Source organism: Alexandromys fortis, unplaced genomic scaffold (assembly GCF_014885135.2).
Source record: "Alexandromys fortis isolate MF-2015 unplaced genomic scaffold, M_Fortis_MF-2015_v1.1 scaffold_0, whole genome shotgun sequence".
Classification (NCBI taxonomy): Eukaryota; Metazoa; Chordata; class Mammalia; order Rodentia; family Cricetidae; genus Alexandromys; species Alexandromys fortis.
The window spans coordinates 2,537,644-2,564,388 of record NW_026067949.1 but is presented as its reverse complement, the minus strand read 5'-3'; the positions used below and the strand labels follow the sequence as shown (position 1 = coordinate 2,564,388).

At 41.7% G+C, this 26,745-nt stretch overlaps 1 long non-coding RNA gene across 1 annotated transcript in view; it reads left to right on the top strand.

Annotated features, from left to right (window-relative positions):
• The window catches only part of LOC126506528 (uncharacterized), a 67,068-nt gene that overhangs the window by 23,384 nt on the left and 16,939 nt on the right, over positions 1–26,745 (top strand). The window contains exon 2 of the long non-coding RNA XR_007593239.1: positions 16,162–16,337. This is a non-coding gene — a long non-coding RNA (uncharacterized lncRNA). The remainder of the gene's footprint in view (positions 1–16,161; positions 16,338–26,745) is intronic.

Here is a 26,745-nt window from a genome sequence, read left to right as displayed (position 1 = left end):
GTGGCATGGTCACATCTTGCTTCTGTGTCTGGATAGGACTGCAGAGGGAGCTTCCCTCTTCCCAGAATTCTCCTGTTCTCATTGACCCGCCTCTACTTCCTGTCTGGTTGTCTCGTCTATACTTCCTGCCTTGCTACTGGCTAATCAGCATTTATTTAAAACATAATTGGCAGAATATAGACAATTGTCCCATACCATCCTATGATCCCATGCTCCCAATTTACTCAGGAGATCTTGCTTTTTTTTTCTCTACTTCCTATTAGATTCATGTATGGCTCTCTTAGAGTCCTCTTTGTTTAGGTTCTGTGGGATTATGAATTGTAGGATGGTTTTCTTTTTCTTTTTTAAAAAATATTCATTTATTTATTTATTTATTTATTTATTTTGTATACAGTGTTAATTTCCATGTCTGCCTACATTCCAGAAGAGGGCATCAGACCTCATTATAGATGACTGTAAGCCACCATGTAGTTGCTGCGAATTAAACTCAGGACCTCTGGAAGAACAATCAGTGTTCTTAACTTCTGAGCCATCTCTCCACCCCCATAGGATCGTTTTCTTTGCTTTGTCTAAGAGCCACTTATGAGTGAGTACATACTATGTTTGTCTTTCTGGGTCTAGGTTTCCTCACTCAATATAATGTTTTCTAGATCCATCCATTTGCCACAAATTTCAAGATGTCATTATTTTTTTCTGCTGTGTAGTACACCATTGTATAAATGTACCTCATCTTCTTTATCCATTCTTTGGTAGAGGGGCATTTAGGTTGTTTCCAGGTTCTGGCTATGACAAATAATGCTATTATGAACATATCTGAGCACATGTCATTGTGGTATGATTGAGCATTCTTTGGAGGTCACTGGCTCAGTCCTGGTCCCACAGACATTGCTGGCTCAGGCCTCCCTCATACCTGCTCTGGTGGAGGTTGTTGGCTTAGGCTGCTTATTTTCCTTTTCACATATGTTTTCTCCCTTCTCTTACAGGAGAATGGGATTAGTTAGATTTCTTCATTCGGGAATGAAAGGAAGTCACATTTACTAAGACGCTACTCTTCCATAGGGCCTATGGCAGGCATTTTATATGTGCCTCTGCTGAGTTCTTTTATAATCCTGGCAACTGGTTCTTGCAACTTTTTTTTTTTAAATATTTATTATGTATACAATATTCTGTCTGTGTGTATGCCTGCAGGCCAGAAGAGGGAACCAGAGCTCATTACAGATGGTTGTGAGCCACCATGTGGTTGCTGGGAATTGAACTCAGGACCTTTGGAAGAGCAGGCAATGCTCTTAACCTCTGAGCCATCTCTCCAGCCCCTGGCAACTGGTTCTTAAGAATTCCAGTTTTACAGGTGATAAAACATGACCAGAGAGTTCCATATACATAAATGCATGTGCCCTCACTAAATCACTTGTTGAAATCAGTTTTCTCCTAAGCATCAGGAGGTTGAGCTCCTTACACGTGATAGATCCACAGGATTTTTCCTGAGTGGGATTCATTTTCTTGTAAAAGAGATTCCCAAGAGCTCCCTTGACCTTCTACCACATGTGGACACAGCAGGAATGTCATCTATGAGGAACAAGCTGTCTCCAGATCCAGGATCTGTCAGCACCCTGTTCTGAGCCTTCCTAAAATCTCCTTGCTATGAGTATTATATTTATGTTGTTCATAAGTCATCACCTATGTTATTTTGTTATAGCAACACGATGGGCCTAAGTCACTAAGTACCACACATATTTAAACTATGAAATCAAGATTTGGTGTTAACAACTCATTTGGTATCACCCCATACAAAAGTTCTTCCTTGGGGCCTATAATTCCTTAGCCGTGGGTTGTGACTCTGCTTATAACATGGAACAAACTTCAGGTCCATTCAAGAAGACAGTTGATTACTCTGTCAACACTCTTGCTACTTTTGCGCCTGTAGGCACATCTTACCTGGAGGGTTGGTAGTATAACACACAGAGTCCAGTGCGGGGTAATTCCATCGATGTCTTTTCTCCTTCAGCAACCTGCACAGCACCTTCTAATACTCCAAAGACTGGCCACCAGGAAGGGGGTTTCCTAGTCATCTCAATATTGATTTCTCTGTGCCCTGCAACCAAAGCCATATGATCTTACCATTTATTATGGTCTATAACAAAGAACAATGACAATGCCCTGTATCATTTTAGGTATCTCTGGGGCTCCCTTCACCAATAATTTGTAGTCAGGTAAAATTGCCCAGCCCTGAGATTTACTTAGCAACCCATTCTTTTGAAAGCAGGATTGTTCACCCATGTGGTTACTTAAGCTCAAATTCCTTAAAAAACATTTTACAAATTAGCTTGAAGTTGTAATAAGGGATGGGGTTTCATAAGGCTTTCTCATGCATCCTTTGTTTGGGTTAGCCCATCCTCTAGCCCATCTTTTCTAGTTCCCGTCCTCAGCCTCACTTGAACCTCTCATGTTCAATGTCCCATTTTTTATACCGTGTGTGTTGTTCTGCTTTTCACTCCTGATATTCTTTTACTTGGGTTTTAAGATGATAGGTTCCCAAGAAGTTTCCTCATGAACACTTTATTTTGATCAACCTTTCCCCTATCCTATATTTTTCTATCATGAAGATTCCACTACCTTTTTACAAGCACATATTTATACCAGCTTCTCTAAGGTATCAACATATTCCTTTATATAGATGATATTTATATGTTATATATACATATATAAAGGATATTTATATATTATATTTACATATATAAAGGAATTTGTATCTTTAAGAACGGTCTATGAAGAGAAAAAAGAATCACAAGAGGGGCTGGTGCGACGAGTCAGTGGATAATAGTGTTTTCTGAACAAGTCTGAAACCCTGAGTTCATATCCCCAACACTCACATAATGATCCAGATATGGTTGTATGTGCTTGTAACTCCTTTACTATGAAGGTAGAGACAGAGCCATCTCTGGAGTTGGCTATATACCAGCATATCTGTAAAAAAAAAGTGTTCTACAGGTCCAGTGAGAAATGCTATCTCAGGGGACTAATGCAGAGGGAGATAGAACAGGACTCTTGACATCTTTCTCTGGCCTCTGTGACTGCCAGCTCACAAAAATGTGCATATAACACACACACACACACACACACACCACTTACACAACCACCACCATCAACAACAAAAGAAAATATCACCAGGGTGAATAACTTAAAATGAATGAAAAAAATGAAGGCAGATGATTCTAGAAACAGGGCTGACAGAAAGAAATATACCATGTTATATTGTGCATTGCAAGGGAAGTTACTAATGAGACTGAAGTTTGGCAGCTTGGTGATGCCATTTTCTCTAATTGACTACTACTTAATATGGCAGTCTTTTGACAAAATTGTGATTCTTTTTTCCATGTGCATGTCTTATCTCCTTGACTGGGAGTTCCCTAAGGACTGGTAGGGTCATTGTTGCATTTATTTTTGTATCAAATGCCTTGGAAATTAAAGTGATCAAAATAAGTGAATGACTCGTGGACTAAATACATGGCTTTGACAAAACATTTAGTATCAGTTTCATTTTACGGAAGAGGAAGAAGGCTCTCTGTCAGAAGTGATGTTGTCAGACCCCCAGGCCAGTACTTTCTTCTCTGGCTCTTCACACTTTCCCGTTCCTGGTCAGCCTGGTCAGCAAACGCTGACGAATGAGGTAGTCCAGACAAGGCTGAGCAGTTCCTTGCACACATCACATTTGGCTGCAGTGTATATTGCGAGACGCGTAGCACTTTGATATACTCATTTCCTTTTGCGTGTTTTTTCCTCACGACTAAGATGCCGACTTCTTTCAGCCTTTGTTCTTCCGTCCACAATCACAACACTGCTTAACAGCTTTCCTGTAATGACCAGCATGCCAACCAATAACAACTAAACAGAGATTATCACCGAGCGCATGAATCACGAAGCATTTATGCAGAGAGTCATCCAGAGCACACATTGCTAAGTTCTGCAAACAATTACAGCTCTGGTGTAGTTGTTGTCTTCCAAGATATTTTTGCAGCCCATTTTGTTTTGAATGACTAGAAACACCCTTGCAAAGACTCCTGATTTTTAAGTTTAATATCTTTTATTTTTTTTTTTCAAGTAAAATGTGAACTCTGGGCTAAGGCAGCAAAAGTCATTTTCTACTAGCAAAAAAACATACTAGAACTTTTAACCTTTGTCTCATGCAATCCAGGCAAGAAGCTTATTCATCTTTTTTTGCATTTTTAATGCAAAGGAAGTATTTATTTTATGAGGACAATTAAATGGGTTTCCTATGCACCAAACTCTCTAGAACACAGACCACGTATGTTACATAAAACAGACATACTTCCACGCCAAGGGAATCTCTGGTCTTTTCGCTTTCCTTCTCACCTTTCTGCACTTCCATCATGACCGAGTGATGCGTTTGCCTCTAGCTGGAAAATTCATAAATCTGAGGGGAGGAAGAGGTTGACTTCTTGGCTGTTTTTTCTCTCTCAGAGACTCATGGCCCATTTATCAAAGGCTCCTCTCTAAGAACAAGCCTGTATCAGCTCAACCTCCTTGCGAGGTTTCCATGAGCTCCCCCCCCCCGCCCCCCCCAGGCCTCCTGGTTGGTTTTTAAAAGATTTTGCAGCTCCTGGAGTAGAGGGGATTTGCAAGGTTAATGGGAAACTTCCAGGAGGTGCAGACTTTTGTCAGAGTGTGCACCGAGTGGGAAGGGAGGGATATGTTGGGCCTTTGTTACGAAGGGGTGCTTAATCTGAGATGGGCAGGATAAGTGGCCAGACCTGTGTTTTGAGAAGGTCTGATTTAGGTAGTTATTAAGAGGCCTGCGACTTTATGACAACTTGTGGAATCCTGACTATGGAATTTTATCTGTGGGTTTCAAACATTCCTCTGCAATGTTCAGAGCCCCAGGATTTATGATAAACAAACTTATCTTTGCTGTGCTTCCAATTTCCCAAGGAGACCAAGAGACCCTCCCCCCCCCGCCCCCCCGAGGTCAGATCCAGCAGAGAAACATTCCAGTTTCCTTCTTCACCGTACTCTGCAGACCTTGAGAGCCACCTGTCCTCACTCTCACGGCCTTGGGATGCCTTCCCTTGTTCTGGATGTTGTGGAATCACAGTGCAACAGGAGTTTGAAGCTTTTCTTCCCAGTTTGGGCCTAGCTTTGTTGTTTTGAATCAGTTACTTGATCCCCAGTTTTACTGCCTATAAAGAGGGATTAATAATTCTGAATTTGGTAAGTCACTGTAAGGATGAAACAAGACCATCTGGAAAGCCTCACATGTCGAAGGCACTCTGAATATCTTTGCTTTTCTTCATGTGATGCTGAAAAGAAGAGGTTTGAATCAGAAGATTCCGTGCTCAGGTGTTTCATTCTGGCATGTCTCCGTTCAAGGGCTGTGTTAGCTATCAAGTTCTTGGTTACAAGTTACAAAGATGTATTGCTTTATAGTTTGTGTGGGTCAGCTCCAAGCATGGATCAGCAGAACCTTTGGATTTTATTAAGGGGCTACAACCAGAGTCAGTGAGGGCTGAAGTCTTATCTGAAGGCTCACCCGAGGAAGCATTCAAGTCCTAATTCATGGGACTGTTGGCAGGATTCAATGATTTGCAAGTTACCGTAGACCGGACATCTGTTTCCCATTGGCTTTTGTCTTGCAGCCAGATTTCATTTGTTGCAATGAGAGCCTCTCCATAGGTGATTTGTTTCATGCAAACTAGCAAAGAGAAGACTTCATCAGCAAGATGGAAGTCAGCCTTTCAGGTGCTCTCCTCATGGAAGTAATAGCCCACCATATTTTTGGTATTTTGTTGGTTAGGAGGATGCCTTCTAGGAGTCAAGATAGCGCAAATGAAGGTAGTAATCACTGGTTTTTTTTTTGGGGGGGGCATCTCATCATCACGTCTACTCTGAGCACATACACAAGAGACACTAGAGCTGACATTCAGCACAAGGGTGATGACAATCTACTACAACAGCTGTCATCTCTTTGGGGGAGGGATGCAGGAGGAGTTAATATAGACGAAAGATGCTGGTGGTTCCTTATTTGTTGGTATTTAGCTGGCAATTGAATACGACAGGAATCTCTGAGATGGCCATGGCTTCCTGGTCAGGGTTTTTGTTACTCCTGAACCACTCTTGAGCTCCAGAGAATAAACCAAAGGTTTCATGGCTCAAACTGTTACAGGGAGGAAAGTCTCAAGGGTGGGGGCCACCTATGCGGTTCCTTAGGTATCCTGTTTGGCTTAGGGTTTGAGTATACTGTCTTAAGGCTTTAATTACCTCATATGTCCTCTTTTAAATTAGTTAATATGGAAGCACACACACAGAGTACTTAAGTAAGAGAGGGTACTAGAAATTTTAAGATCTGTGTAATCTGCACGTGTTGGGAATCTATGCTACAGAGCAGGCTTTCCCCGTCTCTATAAAGAGCCCAACGGCAAACGAGGCTCAACACGTGCGGCTTCGCCTGCCTGCTCTGTTGAGGTACAAGTTCGTCCTTCAAATGAGAACATTGGCTTGAGATACACATACCCTTCACTTTGCTCTCTGTCTGGTATGTTTGTGGTGGGTGAAAAAAAGACACTGTTAATAATTTTCCCAGGACAATAGCTTGGAAGTGACTCTGTCTAGGTCAAACTAGAAGCTGTGTCCACTCCAAATTTGCACTAAGTCTCTGCAGTTCCGTGATGTGAGCAGTTACTAAACATCTTCTCCGTATCACTCCCACACCTGTCATATGGTTTACATGCCCCACTATGTGGAAGTGTTCTGTTTGGTAACAGAAATGTATTCAGCCAGAGAACAGAATGAAATCCAGTCATTTACAGCAAAACGGGTGGAAATAAATGACACTCTGCTAAATGAAGCAAGTTAGATGCCGAAAGACAAACACCACATGTTCTTTATCATATAGGGAATTTAAAATTCAACCTGAACGTAGAACAGGGATCACCAGAAAGTAGAACATGTAGTGGGGTAGTACCTACTTCATTAACCCATGCAATTAATATGTCAGCAAATTAAAAATAATTAGGAAAGAATTTTAATATCTGAGGAAAGTACAGGGCTAGTTGCATTTCATGAAAAATTTTGGACATACATCTGGGAAAGAATGAGATACATCTTACAAAGGCTTTCCCCAGAAGATTCGTGAAATGACACAAATCTGAGAAATGACTCGTTTTTATTATAAATCCATAAAGTCCCTCGCATCCTCATCTTCCATGTTTACTGGTCAGTAAATGTAGCACAATGTCACTTTATTGAAAGATAAAATGTCTATAGCAGAAAACATTTTGATATAAACTTGGATTTCCTTGGAAGGAAGATACGTTTCTATGTGGTGGGAGTTGATTTGCCCCTCGTTCTCCGTTCTCATCAAGTCCAGGTTGTATCACAGTCTGTTCCAGACTCTGCTGAGGACAGTGTTCTGTTGAAGGTGTGGTGAGCCCTTTTGGCGTTTCAGTTTTCACAGATCTTGTGGTAGGTTTTTGTATTGCCTCACCAGGGAGGGAGAAGGGAAGACTGCAGGGGCTGGCGTATCTAGGGCATTTGTCAGGAGAGTTGAGACTCTCTGGGCTCCAGGTCTGTGCTTCTTTCACAGGCACATGCAGCTCCAATTGATATTAAGGGTCAGGCAAGGTCCTTTATGGGCCTCGTGATGTGAAGCTTGTTCTTGCCAGGGGAGTTGTTATAACTGGTATCACAGGGTTTATGGTCCCCAGGAACCGTGTCCTGGGGCTTTTGAGTTTAAATGGAGGCAATTCATTGGCTCCAGAAGACCTGTAATGTTTGTAAGAAGCACAGCGCTGGCTCTCAGGTGCCTCAAATCAAGCCTTGGTGTTTCAGCTGTTGTAGGATCCAGGCTGTCAACATGAGCTCTCATTTCTGAGAGAGACCAGAGAGCTAAATAAAAATCAGAGCATTGGGCTAAAGATGAAAATCTCTAGGCTGCTTCAAAACAATAAAAAATGACTTTTCTTCTTAATATTCTCCTATCTCTTAAACTGAGACAAAATTTTTCAGAGAAACAAGGAACTTGAGAAACTACAGTTGATAATACAGCTTTGGAGAACAAACAAAATATGAAAATTTAGCAGAAACTGGCCTGGGATTATTAAACTAACTTTTAACAATGATGGTTGAGCTATGTGTGTGTGTGTGTGTGTGTGTGTGTGTGTGTGTCTGTTGATGTATTCTGATGTTTGTACATTTATGAATGCCCAAGTTATATGTGTAGATAAGTGCATATTGCTATGTGTTTGTATACATATGTGTGTATATATGTGTGAATTTATACCTGTATCTCTGGATGCTTTTTTTATGTGCAGATGTGAATGTGCATGTCTTTATGTGTATATATGAGGTGTGAATTTGTATGTATGCATAAATATGCATATATTTATGTCTATGTGAATGTGTTTGTGTGTCCTCATGCATTTGTATGCAATTATTTGCACATTTGCTAAAGTTTTGGAGAATCCTCTTTGAGAAACAGACTGGGAAGGCAAAAACAGAAGAATTATCAAGTGCAAAGACGTTGAGATAGAAACATGTGTGATATATGAAAAGAATGTAGTGAATGGCAGCCTTGCAGAACCCAGTGTTCCCTGTAGGGTAGAGGGAAATGAGAGGAGGAGGCAGGCTTAGCCATCTTAGGACCTTGTCAAAACTGTATGAATTTACATTTGAGCTAAACCTTCTGGACACCATTTGAGGTTTTGAGTGGAGAAATGGTGTATCCTAATTTACAGTAAACAATTGTAACTTTGGCTTTTGGAAGGTGGGAGGGGAAGCAGGAAGGGCAGTTGCCTACTGAAAACTTTAGTAGGAATTTGGAGTAGGGATGGGGTACTAACGCAGTAGGGTGTGGATTGAATTTGCATTCTACCTTGGGACTTGACACGTATGCTGATGAGGGACATTTGAGAGGTGGGAGTAAGAGAAGAGAAGAGAATGTGTGCATCTTTGTGTTTCCTGGTTGAGTTGCTGGCTTCCATCCTGGTTACAGTTTCAGCTGATTAGATTTAGAATGGTAGCCACTGTAACTTAACTTTGGTCACTATCTTCAAGCACAGATCTTGTGAGTGACTTCAAACTGTCTTCGACCTGATAGTTAGAGTACACTATCAGGTCAAAGACAGGTATATACATCTTTCTTGGATTTGGGATAGGGATGCAAACCGGATAGAGGCAGGTGTGGAGAAGCTGAGGGTTGAAGGAAGAATTAGAATGTTTCAGAAAGTAAGAAAAAGTTCTGAGTGTTTCCTGCTTCTTCCTCTGGGCATAACAAAAGTATGTTCACATCTTCACAGGTGTAACTTCTCTTCTACCTTCCAAAGGCGCTATCACTTTTCATCAGTGTCCCAGGATGGCAGCTATCCTTCAACTCATGGTGTTTGAGGAGGGGACATTTAAGATCTAAGCCATACAAAGGCAATTTTATTGGACAGTAAAAGATGAGAAAAAGTCCTTCAAGTTGAGATGAGAGAAGGTGTTGAATTCCAAACAGAGGAAAGGGCACATGGACAGAAACAGAGCCTGGAAGAAGAGCATACTCAAGACTAATGTGTGCTGAGAACCTAGGGGCTGTAGGATAGGCAGAGAAGTACACTGGGGAAAAATTGAATGGAATTTGAGCACTGGGCTTGGGAAAAGGCATCTGAGGCCATTTGTACAACATGCTTAGTTGGATAAGTTTACTGGTCAGCTGTGGTCTCCTGCTACCTGGAGTCTTGGCTAACATGGAGTCTTGCCTGGGCAGTGAATGAAAGAATCTATTGCCTTAGTTTGTTTTCCTGTTGTGACACTCTGAAAAAAAAATTCCAGGGACTGTGGTGGTTTGAATGAGAATGGCCCCCACATTTTCAGAGTTTGAATACTTGGCCCCCACTTGGTGGAACTATTTGTAAAGGATTGGGAAGTGTAGTCCTGCTGGAGGAGGTGTGGTAGTAGGGGCAGGGTTTGAGGTTTCTAACAACGCCTACCATTTCCAGTGTCTCACTCTCTGTCTGCATCACATTTGTGGATCTCACATTTGTAAGCTCTCAACCACTGCTCCAGTGCCGTGGTTGATGCCATGCTCCCTGCCATGATGATCATGAACTCTAACCATTGGAAATTGTAAACCTCACATCTACTCTTTCTTCTCTAAGTTGCCCTGGTCCTGGTGTTTTATCACAGCAATGGAAATGTGACTAAGACAGGTAGAAAGGACTTAATTTGGCTTTGAGTTCTAGGTATAGTCTATCATGGGAAGACATGGCAGCAGGCCCAAAAGGAATAGTGTCATAGTAAGAAGCAGAAGGTGAACAGGAAGTATAGCCATGCTATAAAGTCTCAAGACCTTCCTCCAGGGATCAATTTCCTCAATGCAGGTTTCACCTCTTAAAGGTTCATAATCTACCCAAACAGCACCACCAGTTGGGGAATGAGTATTCAAATAATTGAGCTTATGGGGTACATTTCACTTCAAGAAACATCTACACACATACTGTTCAAAAGCTTGAATATAAAATTTGGTTTTCCTTGGTTTATATTTGGAAGCGCTGTGTATCATATTGATTTGTTTCATATGTGCTCAAGTTTTCTGCCTTTTAAGTTCATATTCTCATCTTTTTTTCCTACTTTCTCTCATTCCAGTTTTCTTTCCTTTTTCATTTATTTGATAAACTTCTAACAATTCTACTATGCACAGTTTCACCATTACCTAAGGGCATATGATAGACTGAGAAGACTTTGATTTTGGCCTTTAGCATCTCTGGGTTCATATTGGCACCACACTGAGCTGTCACTGTTTTTTCTAATTTTTATTTTCCTGAATACTCTCCATAAGTGGGTAATAATACTTCATTTAGGCGTTGTTGGAAAACCTTGTTCTTGGAGATATTTAATAAATGCTAGTCACATTGATCATTAATGAGGGAATATTTTCAGACCAGCATGTGTTGAATGATACAAATCTGAAAGATATTATCATTTTTCCTTTTTTAAATTTATTTTTCCATTCACAAAATTTACACTTCCTCCACTTCTCCCATTCCCCTCGCACTCCCCCACTCCCCTTCTACTTTCCCCTCCCTCCTTAAGAGAGGGTAGGGAACCCTACCCTGTGGGAAGTCCACCCCCCCCACATCCAGTCCTATGAAGCTTTGCATCCAAGTAGACAAATAGGTCCCAAAAAGCCAGTACATGCAGTAGAAACAAGTCCCAGTACCTTTATCAATGGCTTTTCAGTCAGCCCCCATTTTCAGCCACATTCAGAGAGTCCGGTTTGATCGCATGCTCATTCAGTCCTGGTCCAGCTAGATTTGGTGAGCTCCCATTAGAACAGGCACACTGTCTCAGTGGGTGGACCAACCCCTCACAGTCCAGACTTCCTTGCTCAACTTCTCCCTCCTTCTGCTCTTCAACTGGACCTTGGGGGCTCTGATGAGGGACTTTGTCTCTATCTCCATCAGTCGCCGGATGAAGACTCTATGGTGATATTCGAGATAATCATCAGTGTGATAGTGGGGCAAGGCCAGTTCAGGCACCCTCTCCTCTGCTGCCCAAGGACCTAGCTAGGGACATCCCCTTGGACACCTGGGATCCACTCTAGAGGCAAGTCTCTTGCCAACCCTTAAATGTCTCCCTTAATGTAAATATCTTCTTCCTTGCTCCTATATCTGTCCTTCCTCCATCTCCACCCTCCCACTCCCCCAAGCACTCTCCAGTCTTTCCCTTTTCCCTTTTCTCTTCCCCTCTCTCTCCCCACCCCCATGCTCCCAACTTTTGCCCAGCCATCTTGTTTGTTTTTAATTTCCAAGAGGATCTATATATGTTTTTCTTTGGGTTGATCTTTTTATTTGGCTTCTCTAGGCTTGTCAACTCTAGGCTTGATGTCCTTTGTTTATGGCTAGAGTCCACTAATGAGTGATTACATTCCATATTCATCTATCTTTAGAATTAATTCTGTCCAGGGCATTCTGTATGATGTAAACACCAGGGCAGGGTATTCAAAAGATAGCTTACTTAAAAAAAATAATGACTGAAAAGGAATCCAAAATAATGCCTGGTATATTGTCAACATTCATCCACATTTTATTATGCAATTATGAATAGTTGCTCAGTTACTGGTGGTGTCATAAAAACTGTCATGTAGGCAATGCTATGGTATGAATGATGGTGTTCCCTCACATTTATGTGTAACAACCTAAATATTCAATACATTAAGAGATTGGGACCTTAGAAAGTAGTTCAATCACAAGACTCCTTCCTTAAGAATGAGAAGAACATTTTTGCTAAAGTGTTCACAGGAGCTGTTTTATCACACTGCCCTTTGAGGAGGCAGGAAGAATACACCATGGTGGAAGCAGAGGGAAAGAGTTCATTGTGCACTGAATCTGTTCTCCCTTGTTCCTGGACTTCTATATAAATTCCTGTTGCTTATCAATTACTCAGTCTAAAGAATTGTATTACTAACAGTCTGAAGAGGCTAAAGCAGTTAAGTTACCTCTATTTATTATTATTATTTGCAATTTAAAATGGAATATAGTCATTTGTGCAATCTAGGCAAGTGCTCAATCATTGAGCTGTGTATCCCCAGCTCTCTCCTAAAGCTAATTTCTTTTACAATGTACATTCTAGAAATTGATTTGTTTTATCTTCAGGTCAGCAGTCAAAGAAAGAAAGCTGCATGTTATGGCTTGAATGAGTCTTCAGAAATATTTAGTGCTTTCCTCCTGGGGGTAGGGTAAATGTATCAACCTTTTTGAGTTTATCCATGTGACATAGTTTGGCTAAAAATGTGAGAGAATGGACTATAGGCAGAGGCTTAATTGTACTTGTATAGATTGGTTTGGCTCTTGGTTCTAACAATGACTGTGAGGAAATAATGCTCCATAAAAATGAGAGACAAACTGGACAAATCTGAAACTTGCCTGTTGCTTGAAGTCCAGCCCAGGTGATATACTTTTCAAGTATAATAATGCATTTTGGTGCTAGTCTCTTTCTCCCGGATCACTTGTTATGTGGTGTTGAAGAAGGTTAGTACACTGCACACATCTTTTTTATTTAGTGCTCAAGATTTCACAGCCCAGTGTACTCAGTTAGCACTGCTTTACATATACTCCACATATGAACTTTATAGACAAACTCTTACTTTGTTTCACATTCATCATTGTGCACTGGGCTCTTCAACTTTGTAGGAAGAAGACAACAGAAAGCCTTCAGTCTAAAATTATCACGTTTTAGACAAAGGAAGCAAGGGAGAATCACTTTGGTTAAATTTCTAGGCATCATAACCCACTTGCTGAGCATATTTTATCCTTTCTAGGAGACTTTCAATAATTTAGTGGATCAGAGCCTTCAGGATCCTGTGAAGCACAGCACTGCAGAGGGAACTGATGGTAGACAGGAGGGCTGGAGAAGAAATGATGGTAGACAGGAGGGCTAGGTAAAGGCCCGAAAGAGTGGTGCCGAGGAGAGTTGGAAGTGATAGGTTGGTCAGGCATTTGCCATGGCTGGAAAGAACACTCTTCTCATTTGCACAATCATGGGACTTGTTCAAAGAGTTTCTGTGGGAAACAAGGGATGAAATTAAGCCATGGAAATTTTTGGCCAAGTCATGAAAACACATTTTCCAAAAAAGCTGTTAATTTGATGGTGGAATGAGTCACAGCCCATGGGAAGGGCTGAAAGTCACATCAACAGAATTACTCAAAACTTAACTGGACAATAAAAAATGTATGGTTAAGGCAAACAGCCCTACATGGTCAGGCCAAGCAGACACTGTGTCCCTGTGTGAACTTTTCCTTTGCATTTTCAGGCCAATTCTACACGGAAAAATACCTGGTATCTCAGAACCTGGGGAAAGTGGGGCCCAGTTATTTCAGGGCTGGAGAACTTCTCGGTTTCACTTGTCTTCAGGGTCACATCATTGAATGGTGACCAGAATTTCAATGCCACTGTGATGGTGGGGCTGGCACCTACCACTTGATCTTTGGAAAATAAAGTTTCTCACCAGTTTAAACCTGGAATTTCCCAATTCGAGGGAAGAAAATAAGGTATTCAGTCATTAATAAGGACATTCTGGTGGAGCTTACGTAGTTGAAGTGGGCAGAAAGGTGGTTTAAGAAGTAAAAATCCCAACTGTGTGTTTTTATATATAGAGTGACCTTACACCACCTCGTCTGCTTTTTAAAAAGAGAAAGTATGTTAGGATCCTCACACCTTGATAAACTGCAGAATTCCTCATAGACACTAGTGTGTCTCCTCCACCTTTCATTTCAAATACAGCAACCCAGCGAAGTTGGTCCCGCATGTCTGGTTTAAAGAATGTGGATTAACCACAGCCCCAATTCTTTTCTCACAGGGTATTTGTTTTGACTTGTACAGTATATTCATGAGCACAATAACTCTGTTAACACCTGTCTTTCTCAGTAGTCTACAAGCCTCACACTTAGGGGAAACATAAGGAAGTAGAAACTCTTAGTTTTCAGTAACTATTTTCTAAGGTATCTGTTTATAATACTTCCTGTGTGATTGACCTAATAATCTCTTTGGCGGCTCTAATAGTTTTCTGGAAGTTTTGACTCCTCTTGTGGCCTGAAGACATCTTATGGCATGGACTCTTTCTCCCCACATGAACCCCAAATCTCTCTGCTATCATTTTGACTCTTTAGAATGACCTGATTTATAATTCCTTCTTATACTTTGGTTCAATTTCTCTTTTGGTCATTTTCTTAATCCCATCCTTCAAAGCCATTGATCAAGCCAAGCTGTGACTTATCCTTTCTCAACTAAAATCAGAATAGTTGTTCACTGCCTCTTAGGTTGACAAAAGGAAACCTATGAACATTCTTGAATTAAGAAATTTTTTATATTATGGCCAAGTTCCATGAGCTTCTCTAGGTCATTCTCTAGACTCTGTCCTTTGGTGCTCAAAGTTTAGTAAGTGGTTTCTGCCACAGACCTGATTGCAATATTTTGTGTGTGTTTGTTCAGCTCAGATGATATACTAGTGATACTTTTCCTTAACATATTGTACATTTATTATTATCACAAATTATTGAAGGAACTTCTATGGCCAGGCATCATTATATCATGTGAGCCATTAAGGACAATGAGTTATAAAAAAAGATAAAGAAGAAAATATTATGTAGTATAATCAAAGGAATTATGATTCTGCCGCCAAAGAGATTATTAGGTCAATAGCCCTTTGAGAGAAGTATGTTTGTCACCATTTTGTGGCATTAGAAACTGCGGTTGAGGAACATTGCATACTCATCCAAATATGGTTGCTTGTCTGCAACATATCTAAGACTGCTTTCATGTTTTCCTTTTCTAAATATTTGAGTTTTGGATACATTCAGTGGAGACTAATATACAACTTAACCAATTTTTCCATTTCTTTTATAAAGGAAAATGCAGTTCTTTGGTCCAGACTGAATGGTTCATGTTGGTATGAGATTGATCAATAAACTGCAGATTTTATTATCAGGGAACTAGTTTTTTCATAGCTTTTATATATTACAATATAAAATCTAGAGAATGTGCTTATTCATGGTCATGCCTCCTTTGACCTTTGACTGTCTTAGATTTTCTTTGTTTTCATGATCCTGACAGCTTTGGAAGATTATTAACAAAATATTATTTTAGTATGACCATCAATTAGGGTTTATCTCCCCACTTCAACTCCATGATTGGATTGGATAGTTTGGAGGAAGAACCCGTCTCTCACACTGTGTCAAAAAACACAGGAGGTGATGGTGGCTTATGTTAGACCATTGGCAGCCTTCAATGCTGGTGTCTATCAGGGACCTCCTCCATTGGTTATGGTTGGAATCTTGCCATGTTGTTTTTCAGAAGAAAGTCATAGTGAAAAGGTGAGCGACTAAACTCCATCCTCCCCAAAAGCAGAAAGTGTTACTGGAATTCTTTTGTGGACAAATTAAAAATGAATGCTCGATCTCTTTTAAAAAAAATATTTCCTCCATTCTTGAGATTATAATTACATTGTTTCCTCCCTTCCCTTTCCTCCTTCTAACAAAGGAATTGTAAGAGCATTATATAAAAAGAATAATCATAACATTATAACTCATGAAAAAAATGGAGACTTTTCTCTGTAACCTGCATGCTTATATGCTTTCTTTTTCCCCCCTGTGCTTGTATGAGGGGCTCCTACAGGGTCTGTCATGTGTGTGCTTGATGAAGATGAAGAGTATTTTCTCAGTGCCTAGGATCCTCAACTGAGCTTCATCAACCAGACTTTAAACTACATGAGAAAGACCATGCCATGAAAAAGTACAATTGCCAGTGTTTCCATGGAAACCAGCATATAAAAATGCTCTTTGCCTGGAGAGGTCTGTTTATTTTATTTTATTTTAATAAAAACCTATCAAGAATAACCCTCTGAGATGTGACGTTCTATTTTCACAAGCACATTCAAGGTGTCAGAGAGAGCCCAATTTTATATTCCTTGAAAACAGAGCTGCTGCAATGTTTGCTGGACTTTTCAAAATGTCACTTTCAACCAATTTTATGTACAAATGGGTTACAGTCCCAAGAAAATACTGCAAAAAAGAGAGAGAAAGAGGAAACGGTTTCAAAATGTAGTATTAAGTATTATTATGTTGAAAGCCATTCAGGGCAGAAAGCCTTCCCACCTGCCTTCTACCCTTTCAAACACCCAGGCTGCAGAGTGTCTGTGTGATATGGGAAAGCCCATCTTTAGCATGGTCGGTGGAAGCTGCTTGTCCAGTTGGCCATTCATCTCCCTTCCTCAGTAACCATGCTTGCTTTGGTAGCATCATGACCTTGTAGCCACTTTCAAAGACATCACTAGTCTAGGCCCTCTCTGTTTCATTTTTCAGTTTTTTTTTCTCCAGTGTAGTTGCATGATGCAATACACCCCCCCCCCCCCCCCCCCCCCCCCCCCCGCCAATCAGATCTTTAGACGTGAGGAGAATTATCGCAGGGGATTAATTGAGAAACATTGGGTTACAGGGATTTGGTTCCATCTTTAAAATAATATGTTCATTTAGAGGACTGAAACCTTCCTTCTCAGATCTGTCACTTAAAATATGCCCATCTCACACCATCAAGGCTTTGATACAACCATGTCTGAGCAGCAGGCTTTCAAGGTTGTGTCAAGACAAGAAGTAGGGATAATTTAAAGTGACGGGGCCAATTTAAAAACAGAAGCCCAGTGTTCCTTATTTTGAAGACTGAGCTCCAACTTTTGTGGCCTCCAGAGCTTCTTAGAGAATTTTTCAACTTTTACTTCAGTCCCAGGAAAATGAGACTTTGCACCAACAGTCCAGGTGGGGTCCTTGCCCCGAGTGGACAGCAGAGACTGAACTCAAGAGGCGGCACGCAAATAAGTGAGGTTTTTGTTGACTCTCCCATGCCTGGCTTCTTCTGCTTGCATTGCTAGTGGTTTATAGATACATACTCTGCACAGATGTACTTTAGTCCCCACATGAAAGGTCACAACATTTCATCCTGTTGCCTCAGTGAAGTGAGAATTAGAAGTATCAAGGACAATTGAAGGGTAATTATCACCTGTGTAGGGGCCCCCTTTCCATTCCTGATGCATGTTCCGCTAAGCAAATACCTCAGCTGCTATGCTTTGAGCTGTGGTCCTAGAAACAGTGTGTTCAAATACTACCTATCAGTGCCTGTGAATATGACGTTACATAGAAAAAATATTTGCAGGTGTAACTTAGGGGTTTCGAGCGGCGATCATCCTGGAGTAACCAGGTGAGCTTTCTAAGAGATCAGATTATCTCAAAAGAGACAGAGGAGGAAGAGCCACAGATCTGGAGGAAGAGGTCAGTCAAGAGCCAGGGGAGGTGGAGACACAGCAGGGGAGGTGGAGACACAGACTTGAGTTGCACTTTTACGCACCAAGGGAGAGCTGGTGGATTAGTTACTTCTCTAGTGCTGGGATAAAAAAAAACTAGGACCCAAAGGGGCTTAATGAAGAAAGGTCACTTAGAATTATGACTCCAGAGGGTTAGATACCAATAATAATGAGGGAAGGTGCAGTTGCAAGGACTGAAAGCTGCGAGATGAACTGCACACAAGAAACAGAGAGAGCAGACAAAAGGAAGGCAAGGTTATAATCCCCATCAGCATGCATCGAGGTACACTTTGTCCAGCAAAGTTGTTCCTCTTACAGCTTCCATAACACTCCCAAAGAGTGACATTAACTGGAGACCAAGTTTTCAAACCCCAGCAGATATAGGAGACACTGTCATTCCAATCACCTGGAATTATAGGAGACAAGGCTCTTGTAGGAAGCAGCGCTGCCAGCATGTTCATCTCTGACTCAAGGCTCCAGAACGGAAAGCAATAAAGTCCTGTAATGTTGCAATCACTGATCAGTGATTTGTTCCAGCTGATACAAGAGTTCATGCCCTGGCACTGTGGAGGGAGGAAGGTGGTCTTTCCAGCTTTAGAAAAAAAAAAAAAGCATTAGAAACTTGTAGATGTCCCTCTGCTTCTGTTCTTTCTTGGGGAGGGCTTCTTGATTGGCATGGTTTGCTAAGGAGATGGAACGATTTTGGGTGCCGAGGGCTTGTCTGTGCATTATAGAATGTTTCACTACACTCTGGTTTCTACCAGAGATGACATTAATAAGCCCACCAGGTGCTCTGAGCAAATCTGCTCCCAATTGATGGTGACAATGAAAAGTATACCCACCTAGTGCCACAGATGTGCCTTTTGTGCTGTGGACATGGCCCAGCACCCATGTACAAGTCAGGGCATGGGAATCCATTAACACTGCGGTGGGGAGAGGGAGATAGGACCTTTGGAGCCTGACGAGCAGTAAGTCTAGCCATTTAATAAGACATAGATTTTACGAGAGACCTTGTCTCAAAATGAAGAGCACATCAATTGGTATCCAATACCAAATATCCAAACCTACAAATATACATATAAGTAATATTATACACTATGAACAGGTTATATTTATGTATTTAGGAATCTATATCTATATACTTAAATGTATGTAACAACAATTACTGAAAAAGACAGACCATGAATTTGAAAGAGAGTTAGCAGAGTCGTAGAGAAGACTTTGGAGGGAGAAAAGGGAAGGGGGAAAGGATATAAGTGCTTTATAATCTCAAAAATATAAAATAATAAAGAAGTAACATGAGGATCAATAGAGAAAGACATTTATATCATCCATGTGCACATATACACATGTACTCATGTACTAGAGCACACACAGAAATATACACACACATATTCTGCAAACATCACAATTTAAAGACCGTGTCTTGGAGAGAACTTCCACTGGTGTGGAGCACTTCTCTGTCTGGACCCCCCTGGTACTTGAAGCTTTTGAAGACTTTCTCAATTTTCAAGCCTGAGAACCCACTCTCATTTCTCACATTTCCTTTGTACAAACCTTGGTTAAAGCAGAGGCTCTGAGTCTTTTTGTGTCTTCTGTCCGCACCTCTGTTTTTCTGCACAGTGTAATATTTTGGAAGAGAATAGAATGTTATCTTCACACCTTTGTTTCCCCCACACCTAATGTTTATTGTGTGAAGAAGGAAAGAGCAACAGGATCATACTGTGAGACCTCCAAAGGAGACCCAGCAAGACCCACCAGCCAAACACCTCAGCGTGAGAAAGGACTTTATCCCCATGTCTCAGTGTAGTCTCTTGGTGAGCGAGGGTGAGCCTACTGTAGACCATGAAAGCTTCTTTTGTATCTCTGGCCCAAAGCCAATAATTTGAGTAGCTTGGGTAGCTTCCGAGGTCCCTTTTCTGGGGCCAGTGATTTAAGTAGCATGGGCAGCTTCTGAAGTTCCTAGGCTTGTTCTAGGAAGTTTGTTGTACATTATTTAGGTTCATTTTCTAAACTTAACATACCATGAAACTTACCAGACACAAGAACTCGGTAACATCATGAAGCACATTTTAGGAAACTAAATTAAATCTGTGCCCTAATCATGTCCTAATCTAAGGCTGGAGTTGTACACTGACCTATGTAACTATTAACATCTAGAAATTACAGTTTCAAATAAACATAAGATTTGTCTTTATTTAGAGTAGCCTGGCATCTACTTTAAATGGCTAAAATGTCCTTTGGTAATATTGAACCTGTACCCCTCCCTTCCACCTCCTGAAAGAATCTTTTTATTATACACTATGTACTCTTTTTATACATTCCCATCTTAGCAATGGAGATAAAGAAAGAGAGGCTTACTTGAATCGTGGAGGTAGGTAATTGATCTCTTGATGCCTGGGCAGGTTACACAGAATTTTCACTCTTCCTTCTTTCCTTCTTTCCTTCTTTCCTTCTTTCCTTCTTTCCTTCTTTCTTTCCTTCCTTCCTTCCTTCCTTCCTTCCTTCCTTCCTTCCTTCCTTCCTTCCTTCCTTCCTTCTTTTTCTTTTTTTGGTTTTTGTTTTTGTTTTTGTTTTTCTAGACAGACAGGGTTTCTCTGTAGCCTGTCCTGGAACTAGCTCTTGGAGACCAGGCTGGCCTCGAACTCAGAGATCCTCCTGCCTCTGCCTCCTCAGTGCTGGGGTTAAGGGTGTGAGCCACCACTATTCAGCAGAATTTTCACTCTTTCTTTGGAGAAGAGAGGCAAAGGAAAACTAAACCTTAGGCCAAGCTCCCAAAGTGAACAAAGGCTTTCCTTTAAGACATGAAGCAGGTGGGGGCTCTTACTAGACGTGGTAGCTACCCATTTTTTCTCCCTACAGAAGGTCTCTATGAAGTGAGGGATCATTAGAAAGAATATAATTTTGAATCTGAATATGAGGGAGGGTCTTTGAATATGTGAATTTCTGCTAGAGATGGTATATTAACAAGTTCTGAGACTAGAGAGTACAATCATGTTCACCGTGTCTGTGGTAAGACTTATTAAGAACCCGTGATGGCTGTGTGACTTCATTTGACTTCATAAGTCAAAGCAGCATGCGGTTCACCCTAAGTATATACAATAAAAAGAAGCTGTTTCATCACTTCTGGGGAAGTAGGGAAAGGCTTTGGTAGTAGACAGGGAAGAGAAATGAGACGTCGTAGATGAAGCATTCCTTAATGCTTAAGCTTAGTGAATTGGAAGGATGTCAGCAGACCCTGGGTTACCCTTCTGAATTCTAAGACACAGACAGGCTTTCCCAAAGCCACGAGCCACGAAAGCTTGATAACTATAAAGACTCAAGACAAACAAGGTCTGGAGAAGTGACAGACATCAGAGGGTGGTTGGGAAACAAGTCGGGTCCTTCTAAGCTAGGCTGCCTGAGGGACTAGGGTGACAAAATGCAGTGTTTTGGGGGTCCAGCCAGGCATTTGGATTTTGGTGTCCAAGGCAATAATAACACATTCTTCTTGATGTAATCTGTCTTTATGAAATTGTTCACATTTTCCTAACAGAGTTAATCTGGCCCCTCATCACAACCAGTGCAATTAAAGTGTCATTCAGTCTCTCTGCTCTGGGCTTTAAAGGGCCTCACATAAGACCTGAGGACCCTTTAGGGAGTGAGATAACATTGTTATTGGTGTAAAAGGGGGGTGAGGGAGCAGAAGTTCAGGGTCTACCCAGGGAAGATAAATCGTCCGGTGCTGAGCCGAGGCCTGGCCATCTCCCAGCGACGTGGACTTTATATACAGAATCTGACTTGAGATTCATTAAAGCATCCCCATCCTAGCCACCAGTGCCCACGAGGGCAGATCTGTACAATCTCATGCTGCAGGAAGTCAATGTGAAATTGCAGGCCCGTGAAATGAACTGGGCTGACAGGAACACACAAACAACTAGGTCGTAGGCTTTGCCCCGTGTCCCCCTATGGTGTTTATTTAGGAGTGGAGGTCCATTAAGTGCTCTTCGATGGTCTTCAGATAACATCCCCACCTTTGGAGGGCCCACCAGAGATGGCTGGCTGCCCTCAAATGTGGTGGCTGACGTTTTAGGATACACTTAGTGATGGGCTTGTCCAATACAGTGCAGAGGACAGAAACCACACACTGTAGCAATGTATCTGATAGCCCATGCTTAGGATGGCAGAACTGTTACAGGCCTTTCCATTAGTATGGAAGGTCTCTTCCTTCTGTGACAATATTGCAAAGCATGGCCCCAGAGGGACCAATATTTGGCACAGGCTTCTGAATGTGTCAGAGAAAAAATACATGGTTTTATCAGTAGCATACACTTTGAGCTGAGGACAGAGCTACATAGCGACATAGCACAGTGGTAAAATGGTTGCCTAGCATGCATGAGGTCCTAAGTTCAATCCCCAGCACTGCAAAAGAAATAGTATAAACTAGCAAAATATATTCTATGAAAATAATTTAAATAAAAATAATTAAAAAAAACAAATAGTGCAAACTTGGAGAGATCTGGAGGTGAGGCCATTTACCCCATTAAACTTTGTTTCTCAGGAACCAAGTCTTCAAAGCTTAGAAAGTGAATTTTAGCTATCAAGATCACAGCCTACCCCTAAGTCATATCTCTATGAACTCTCTCCAAGTAGCCCAATGCTTTGTTTACACATGCCTGTGGTCACCACCTTCTGTCTCCCACATTGCTAAAATGACTGACCTTTTTATTCTTTTAGTTCTCTCTTTTTCTTAATAATACTCAAGTACCTGGACCTGGCCTGGCACTGTGGATGTTGCAATAGCAACTCCGAAACTTCTCTGTGGTGAACTTTACATTTTAGGGCAGGAAGGGGACAGGCAAGCTGAAAGTAAATGCACGAGGGTGCTACCTTCTGAGAGTGATTTGTGCTATAAAGGAAGTGAGATGCAGTGATGGGAACCAGAGTCGTGGTGCAGAAAGGCCTCTCTGAGGAGTTAACAATGATCTAAATGGTGAGTGGGACACTTGTGTTCGAGGTGGATCTTCCATGTGGAGAGGTGGCAGGCAGTGTGCAACTCAAGTTGACAGGCAACAGAAGTCTAGAGATCATGGAAGGAATGCATTTGGGGAACTTACAGGAGATAAGGTCACAGCACTGAGAAGGGCCATCTTCAAGGCTCTGAAGGTCATGCTCAAGGTACAATGGAGAACCCTGAGTGTTTATGGGGGGTTGAAATGATCAGACATGCGTTCTCTTTTTTTTTTTCTCACTGATGGGGAGCCCCAGAATAGTAGGAATCATGGCTGAGTTGACTTTGCCTCCCACAGTACTTTGCACACAGCGCCTTGACAGTAAATGTCGACTTCGCTTGTCTTAATTATGAGCTCTTGGAGGTTTGTAACTTTTGGCCAGTTTACTTTGTAAAGTTCCAGTGGGCCATTAATAAAAAGCCCTTTAATGAGGGATGGGGCTCTTGGAGCTCTGGTTCAAATGGATCATCCTGCAGGTGGCTTCTACCAAGGCAGAAGTCAAGGTTAACATGACCATAGGAATTTATTCATGTGACTTCCCCATGGTCAATTCGTTTTCTGCAATGACATTAGCATATTGCTTAAAGGTGTCAGTGTTCAGGCAATGAAACCAAGATGAAAACCCTACACTTCATCTTGTATGTCAGAAGTAACCATGCATTAAAAATGGCTGCTCCCTCCCCTCCGCCCTTCAAAATTCAACATAATACATTCCTGGGAGTGTGATTTCAGCTTCTTTACATTTATGACACAAATGGAGCCTCCGTCCTCCCTCTAGTCTATAAAGGCGAGACTCATTAGAAGGAGGAAATTTCCTTTATCATTAATAGGCCTCACTCACATGATAAAAGCCGTCTCTACTCCTGCCTCCTTCAAAAACTCCGATTCTCATTTTAAGCAGTTCCCACGTAGACTATTTATCTTCCACAGTTTCCCAACTCTCAATGGCACCATTATATCCTTTATTTGGAATCATAAAACATTGAGAATAAAAAAGAAGCAAATTAATCCTCCCAAGGGGGAAGAGGAAGACAGACCCTGCCAGCTTTTAAACTGTAGGTTGGACTGGCCTGGAGACACAGTTTTCTTTTTCAACAGCTTAGCCAGTGGGGGGAAATGAGTGGTTCTGACGGAGAGTCCTGAATTGAAATGCAGAACTATGCAAACGTGTTAAAAACTGAAATCTCTGAGTAAAACCTGTTGAAAGCCCAAGAAATAAACAATGCGGGCTGGAATGGAAGCCTCTGGAAGCTCCAAAGTGGGTCACTCTGCTTTTATTATTCACGGTAGAAAAATAGCTTCCACCATGATGTGAAAACCACAGTTTCCTTTATCTGTGGATCATGCCAGCCTGAGAGCAGTCACTGAAGGAGAGAGGTTGGGAGGAAAGGCAAGTCCAGGATCCTGTCGTGGATGCTGGCTAGCTCCACACAATTGCATAAGTCACTTAACCTCCGCATGACTTCTGCCCCATCATCAGCCTGGAATTAGGAGTTGGCCTTTCCTCCTGGGCTGTGATCTGGGCTTCCTGGCTGCCAGTTAGAGAGTAGGCTTTGCCCATTGCAATTTGCTCTAAGGAGTCTCAAGGTTGTTGTGAAAACAAACGATAAAAGTCAGTTAACAGGCCGGCTGCCATCAGATCAGCCAAATGAGGGAACAAGGCCACAGAATGCCTCAAAGCAAATCTCCAGGTTTGGGGTTCTGGAAACAGATCGTATAGCTAGTAAAGCTTTTAGTTTTTAAACTTTAATTGATTTTTATTACCTTTTAAATTGTAAGGTTCAGTACCCGGACAGTGGATGGATATTGTGTTCTCATAAAGTAAAATGAGAACCATCAACTTGAGGAACCATATACACATGGAATGTTACAGCCCAAAGGTCTGGGAGATGTTCCAGTCTAGCATGTTTAGTATTCAGAGAGGATACTTGTAGATGCGGAGGCTTGACTAATGCACCTGCGCTCCTGAACGCAGACACAGGGTGGATGGTCTTGCCAGTTTTAAAACTGGAGTTGAACTGTGGTGGCATTAATCCAACAGAATGGACATGGATCTTCCACAGAGGCTGACAACACTGGAAGCTTTTGCCTGGCAGCCATTTTGATAGGCAGGCTACAGTGATAACGTCTTTTATTTCAAAAAAGTGTATTGCAAACGTCAAGAGAGGCATCATTCAAAAAACTGGTGGGGCATTGCTGCTAACTGCAACATTTCAATAAAACATTTCCAAAATTCAGTTTTAGTCATTTCCTCCCCCTTCCTTCCCTTCTTCTTTCCTCAGTCCCCCCTTCCTCATCTCTCTTTTCCTCCTTTTTGTTTCTTTCTTATGTCTTACCTTTTGTTTAACTGAAGAGTCATTGTGGAGAGAAAGCCATGCAAGTCTAGACTCCTCCAGCGACCTAACATGGAGAGGAAAAAAACCAAGAAAGCAGAGGGAAATGCAGGGGAGACAGGAAAGATTTACTCTGACTTGCTAATTTTCAGAAGGAAATTAGTAAAATTGATTCCAGCAAAAACTCTAAGTGGACAAATAGAAGAAAAACAGATCAAGAGTTGTGAATATGCCAGGCAGAGAGCAAGTTCTTAGAGAAATCTTTCCCTGAGGGGGAAATAAATATTTAGGAGAAATCACTAACTGTAAGGGTCGTTAAAGCAAGGATCACTCCTAGGATAGAAGCAAAGGCTCCGTCAGCCAAGCATTAATCCGAACTCCGAGACTCGGTGGCAGTAACATGATTAGTTATTGTGGGTTCTGGAAGAAAGCAGGACCTCTGGCTAGAAAGTCATGGAAATATGTATTTTTAAGTACTATAAAAGCCGTGGGCAGCAACTTTCCTTTTCATCCTGGGGGCTAGAAATAATACACCTGAAAGGACGGATGAATGGCAGAATGTTGGCCTTCAATGGAGCATTAAACATTCTCTGCCACATTTATGGGATTTTCCTGTCATTAATTCTAGGTAAAACAAACTCTAAAAATGTTTTGTTGTGTTTTGAGGGCATGTTTATTTTTTACCAACTTGCTTTTCTTTGCCTCCCCCCAACCCAGCTAGGTTCTCAAATCTGTTAGGTTTTCTTGTGTCTACACACTCATGGCAAATTTTCTAACTGGCTACCTCTGGCTTGCCACCTCTCATTTTCATCCTTTGTCCCTTCCTTGGCCTTCTGTCTTTTGGGCCGGTGCACGTGTTTGGTCCCATGGTAGGGTCGGATGTGGTTGATCAGGCTGGCGAGTGTTTCTGTGGTTTTCTTGTGGCGCCCCAGCATTGGCCTGGTCTTGGTTGGCCTGTCCAGAAACTACAAAGACTGGGGCAACCTGAATCCTTCTGGTGCTCGGATTTTCAGTCTGCAATTGATCGTGATGGTGAGACCTTGTATTTCTTTCTAGTTTTATATGTGGACTTCTGTCTTAATTTAGTCAGCCTCCTAAAATTTACAAAAAAAAAAAAAACCCTCTGAATGAGCAATCCATATGTTTCCCCTTCTCAACTTGAGCAAATTCACACTGAAGGGGCAAAGGATGGTATTTTGGGGAAAGCAAAATGCAAACCTTGAAACCCCTGGACTGTGGGTCTCTATTCTGGCACCCAGTGCTGTGTGGCTGAGAGCCTTGAAGCTCTTTAACCAGCTGTCTTTTAGAGATGATTTCTGCTCTGCCTCCTGAGATCTGCGGTATATCTGCTTGGTTACTTGTCCTGGGGAGACAAGAAAAACACCTGCCCATCTCTGATTGTGTCCATCTCAGACAGTGCCCCACATCAGCTGCATTTCTGAGTCCCCAACTTCAGTTAGCCTTCTACCACCTAGCTCCATACACTCTAGCTCTGTCAGTGACCATGAGCAGCTGAGAGATAAGAGGGTATGCTTGGCTATCTCAGGTGAAGATCCGTGATCCTCTTTTTCCTTCCTTACCC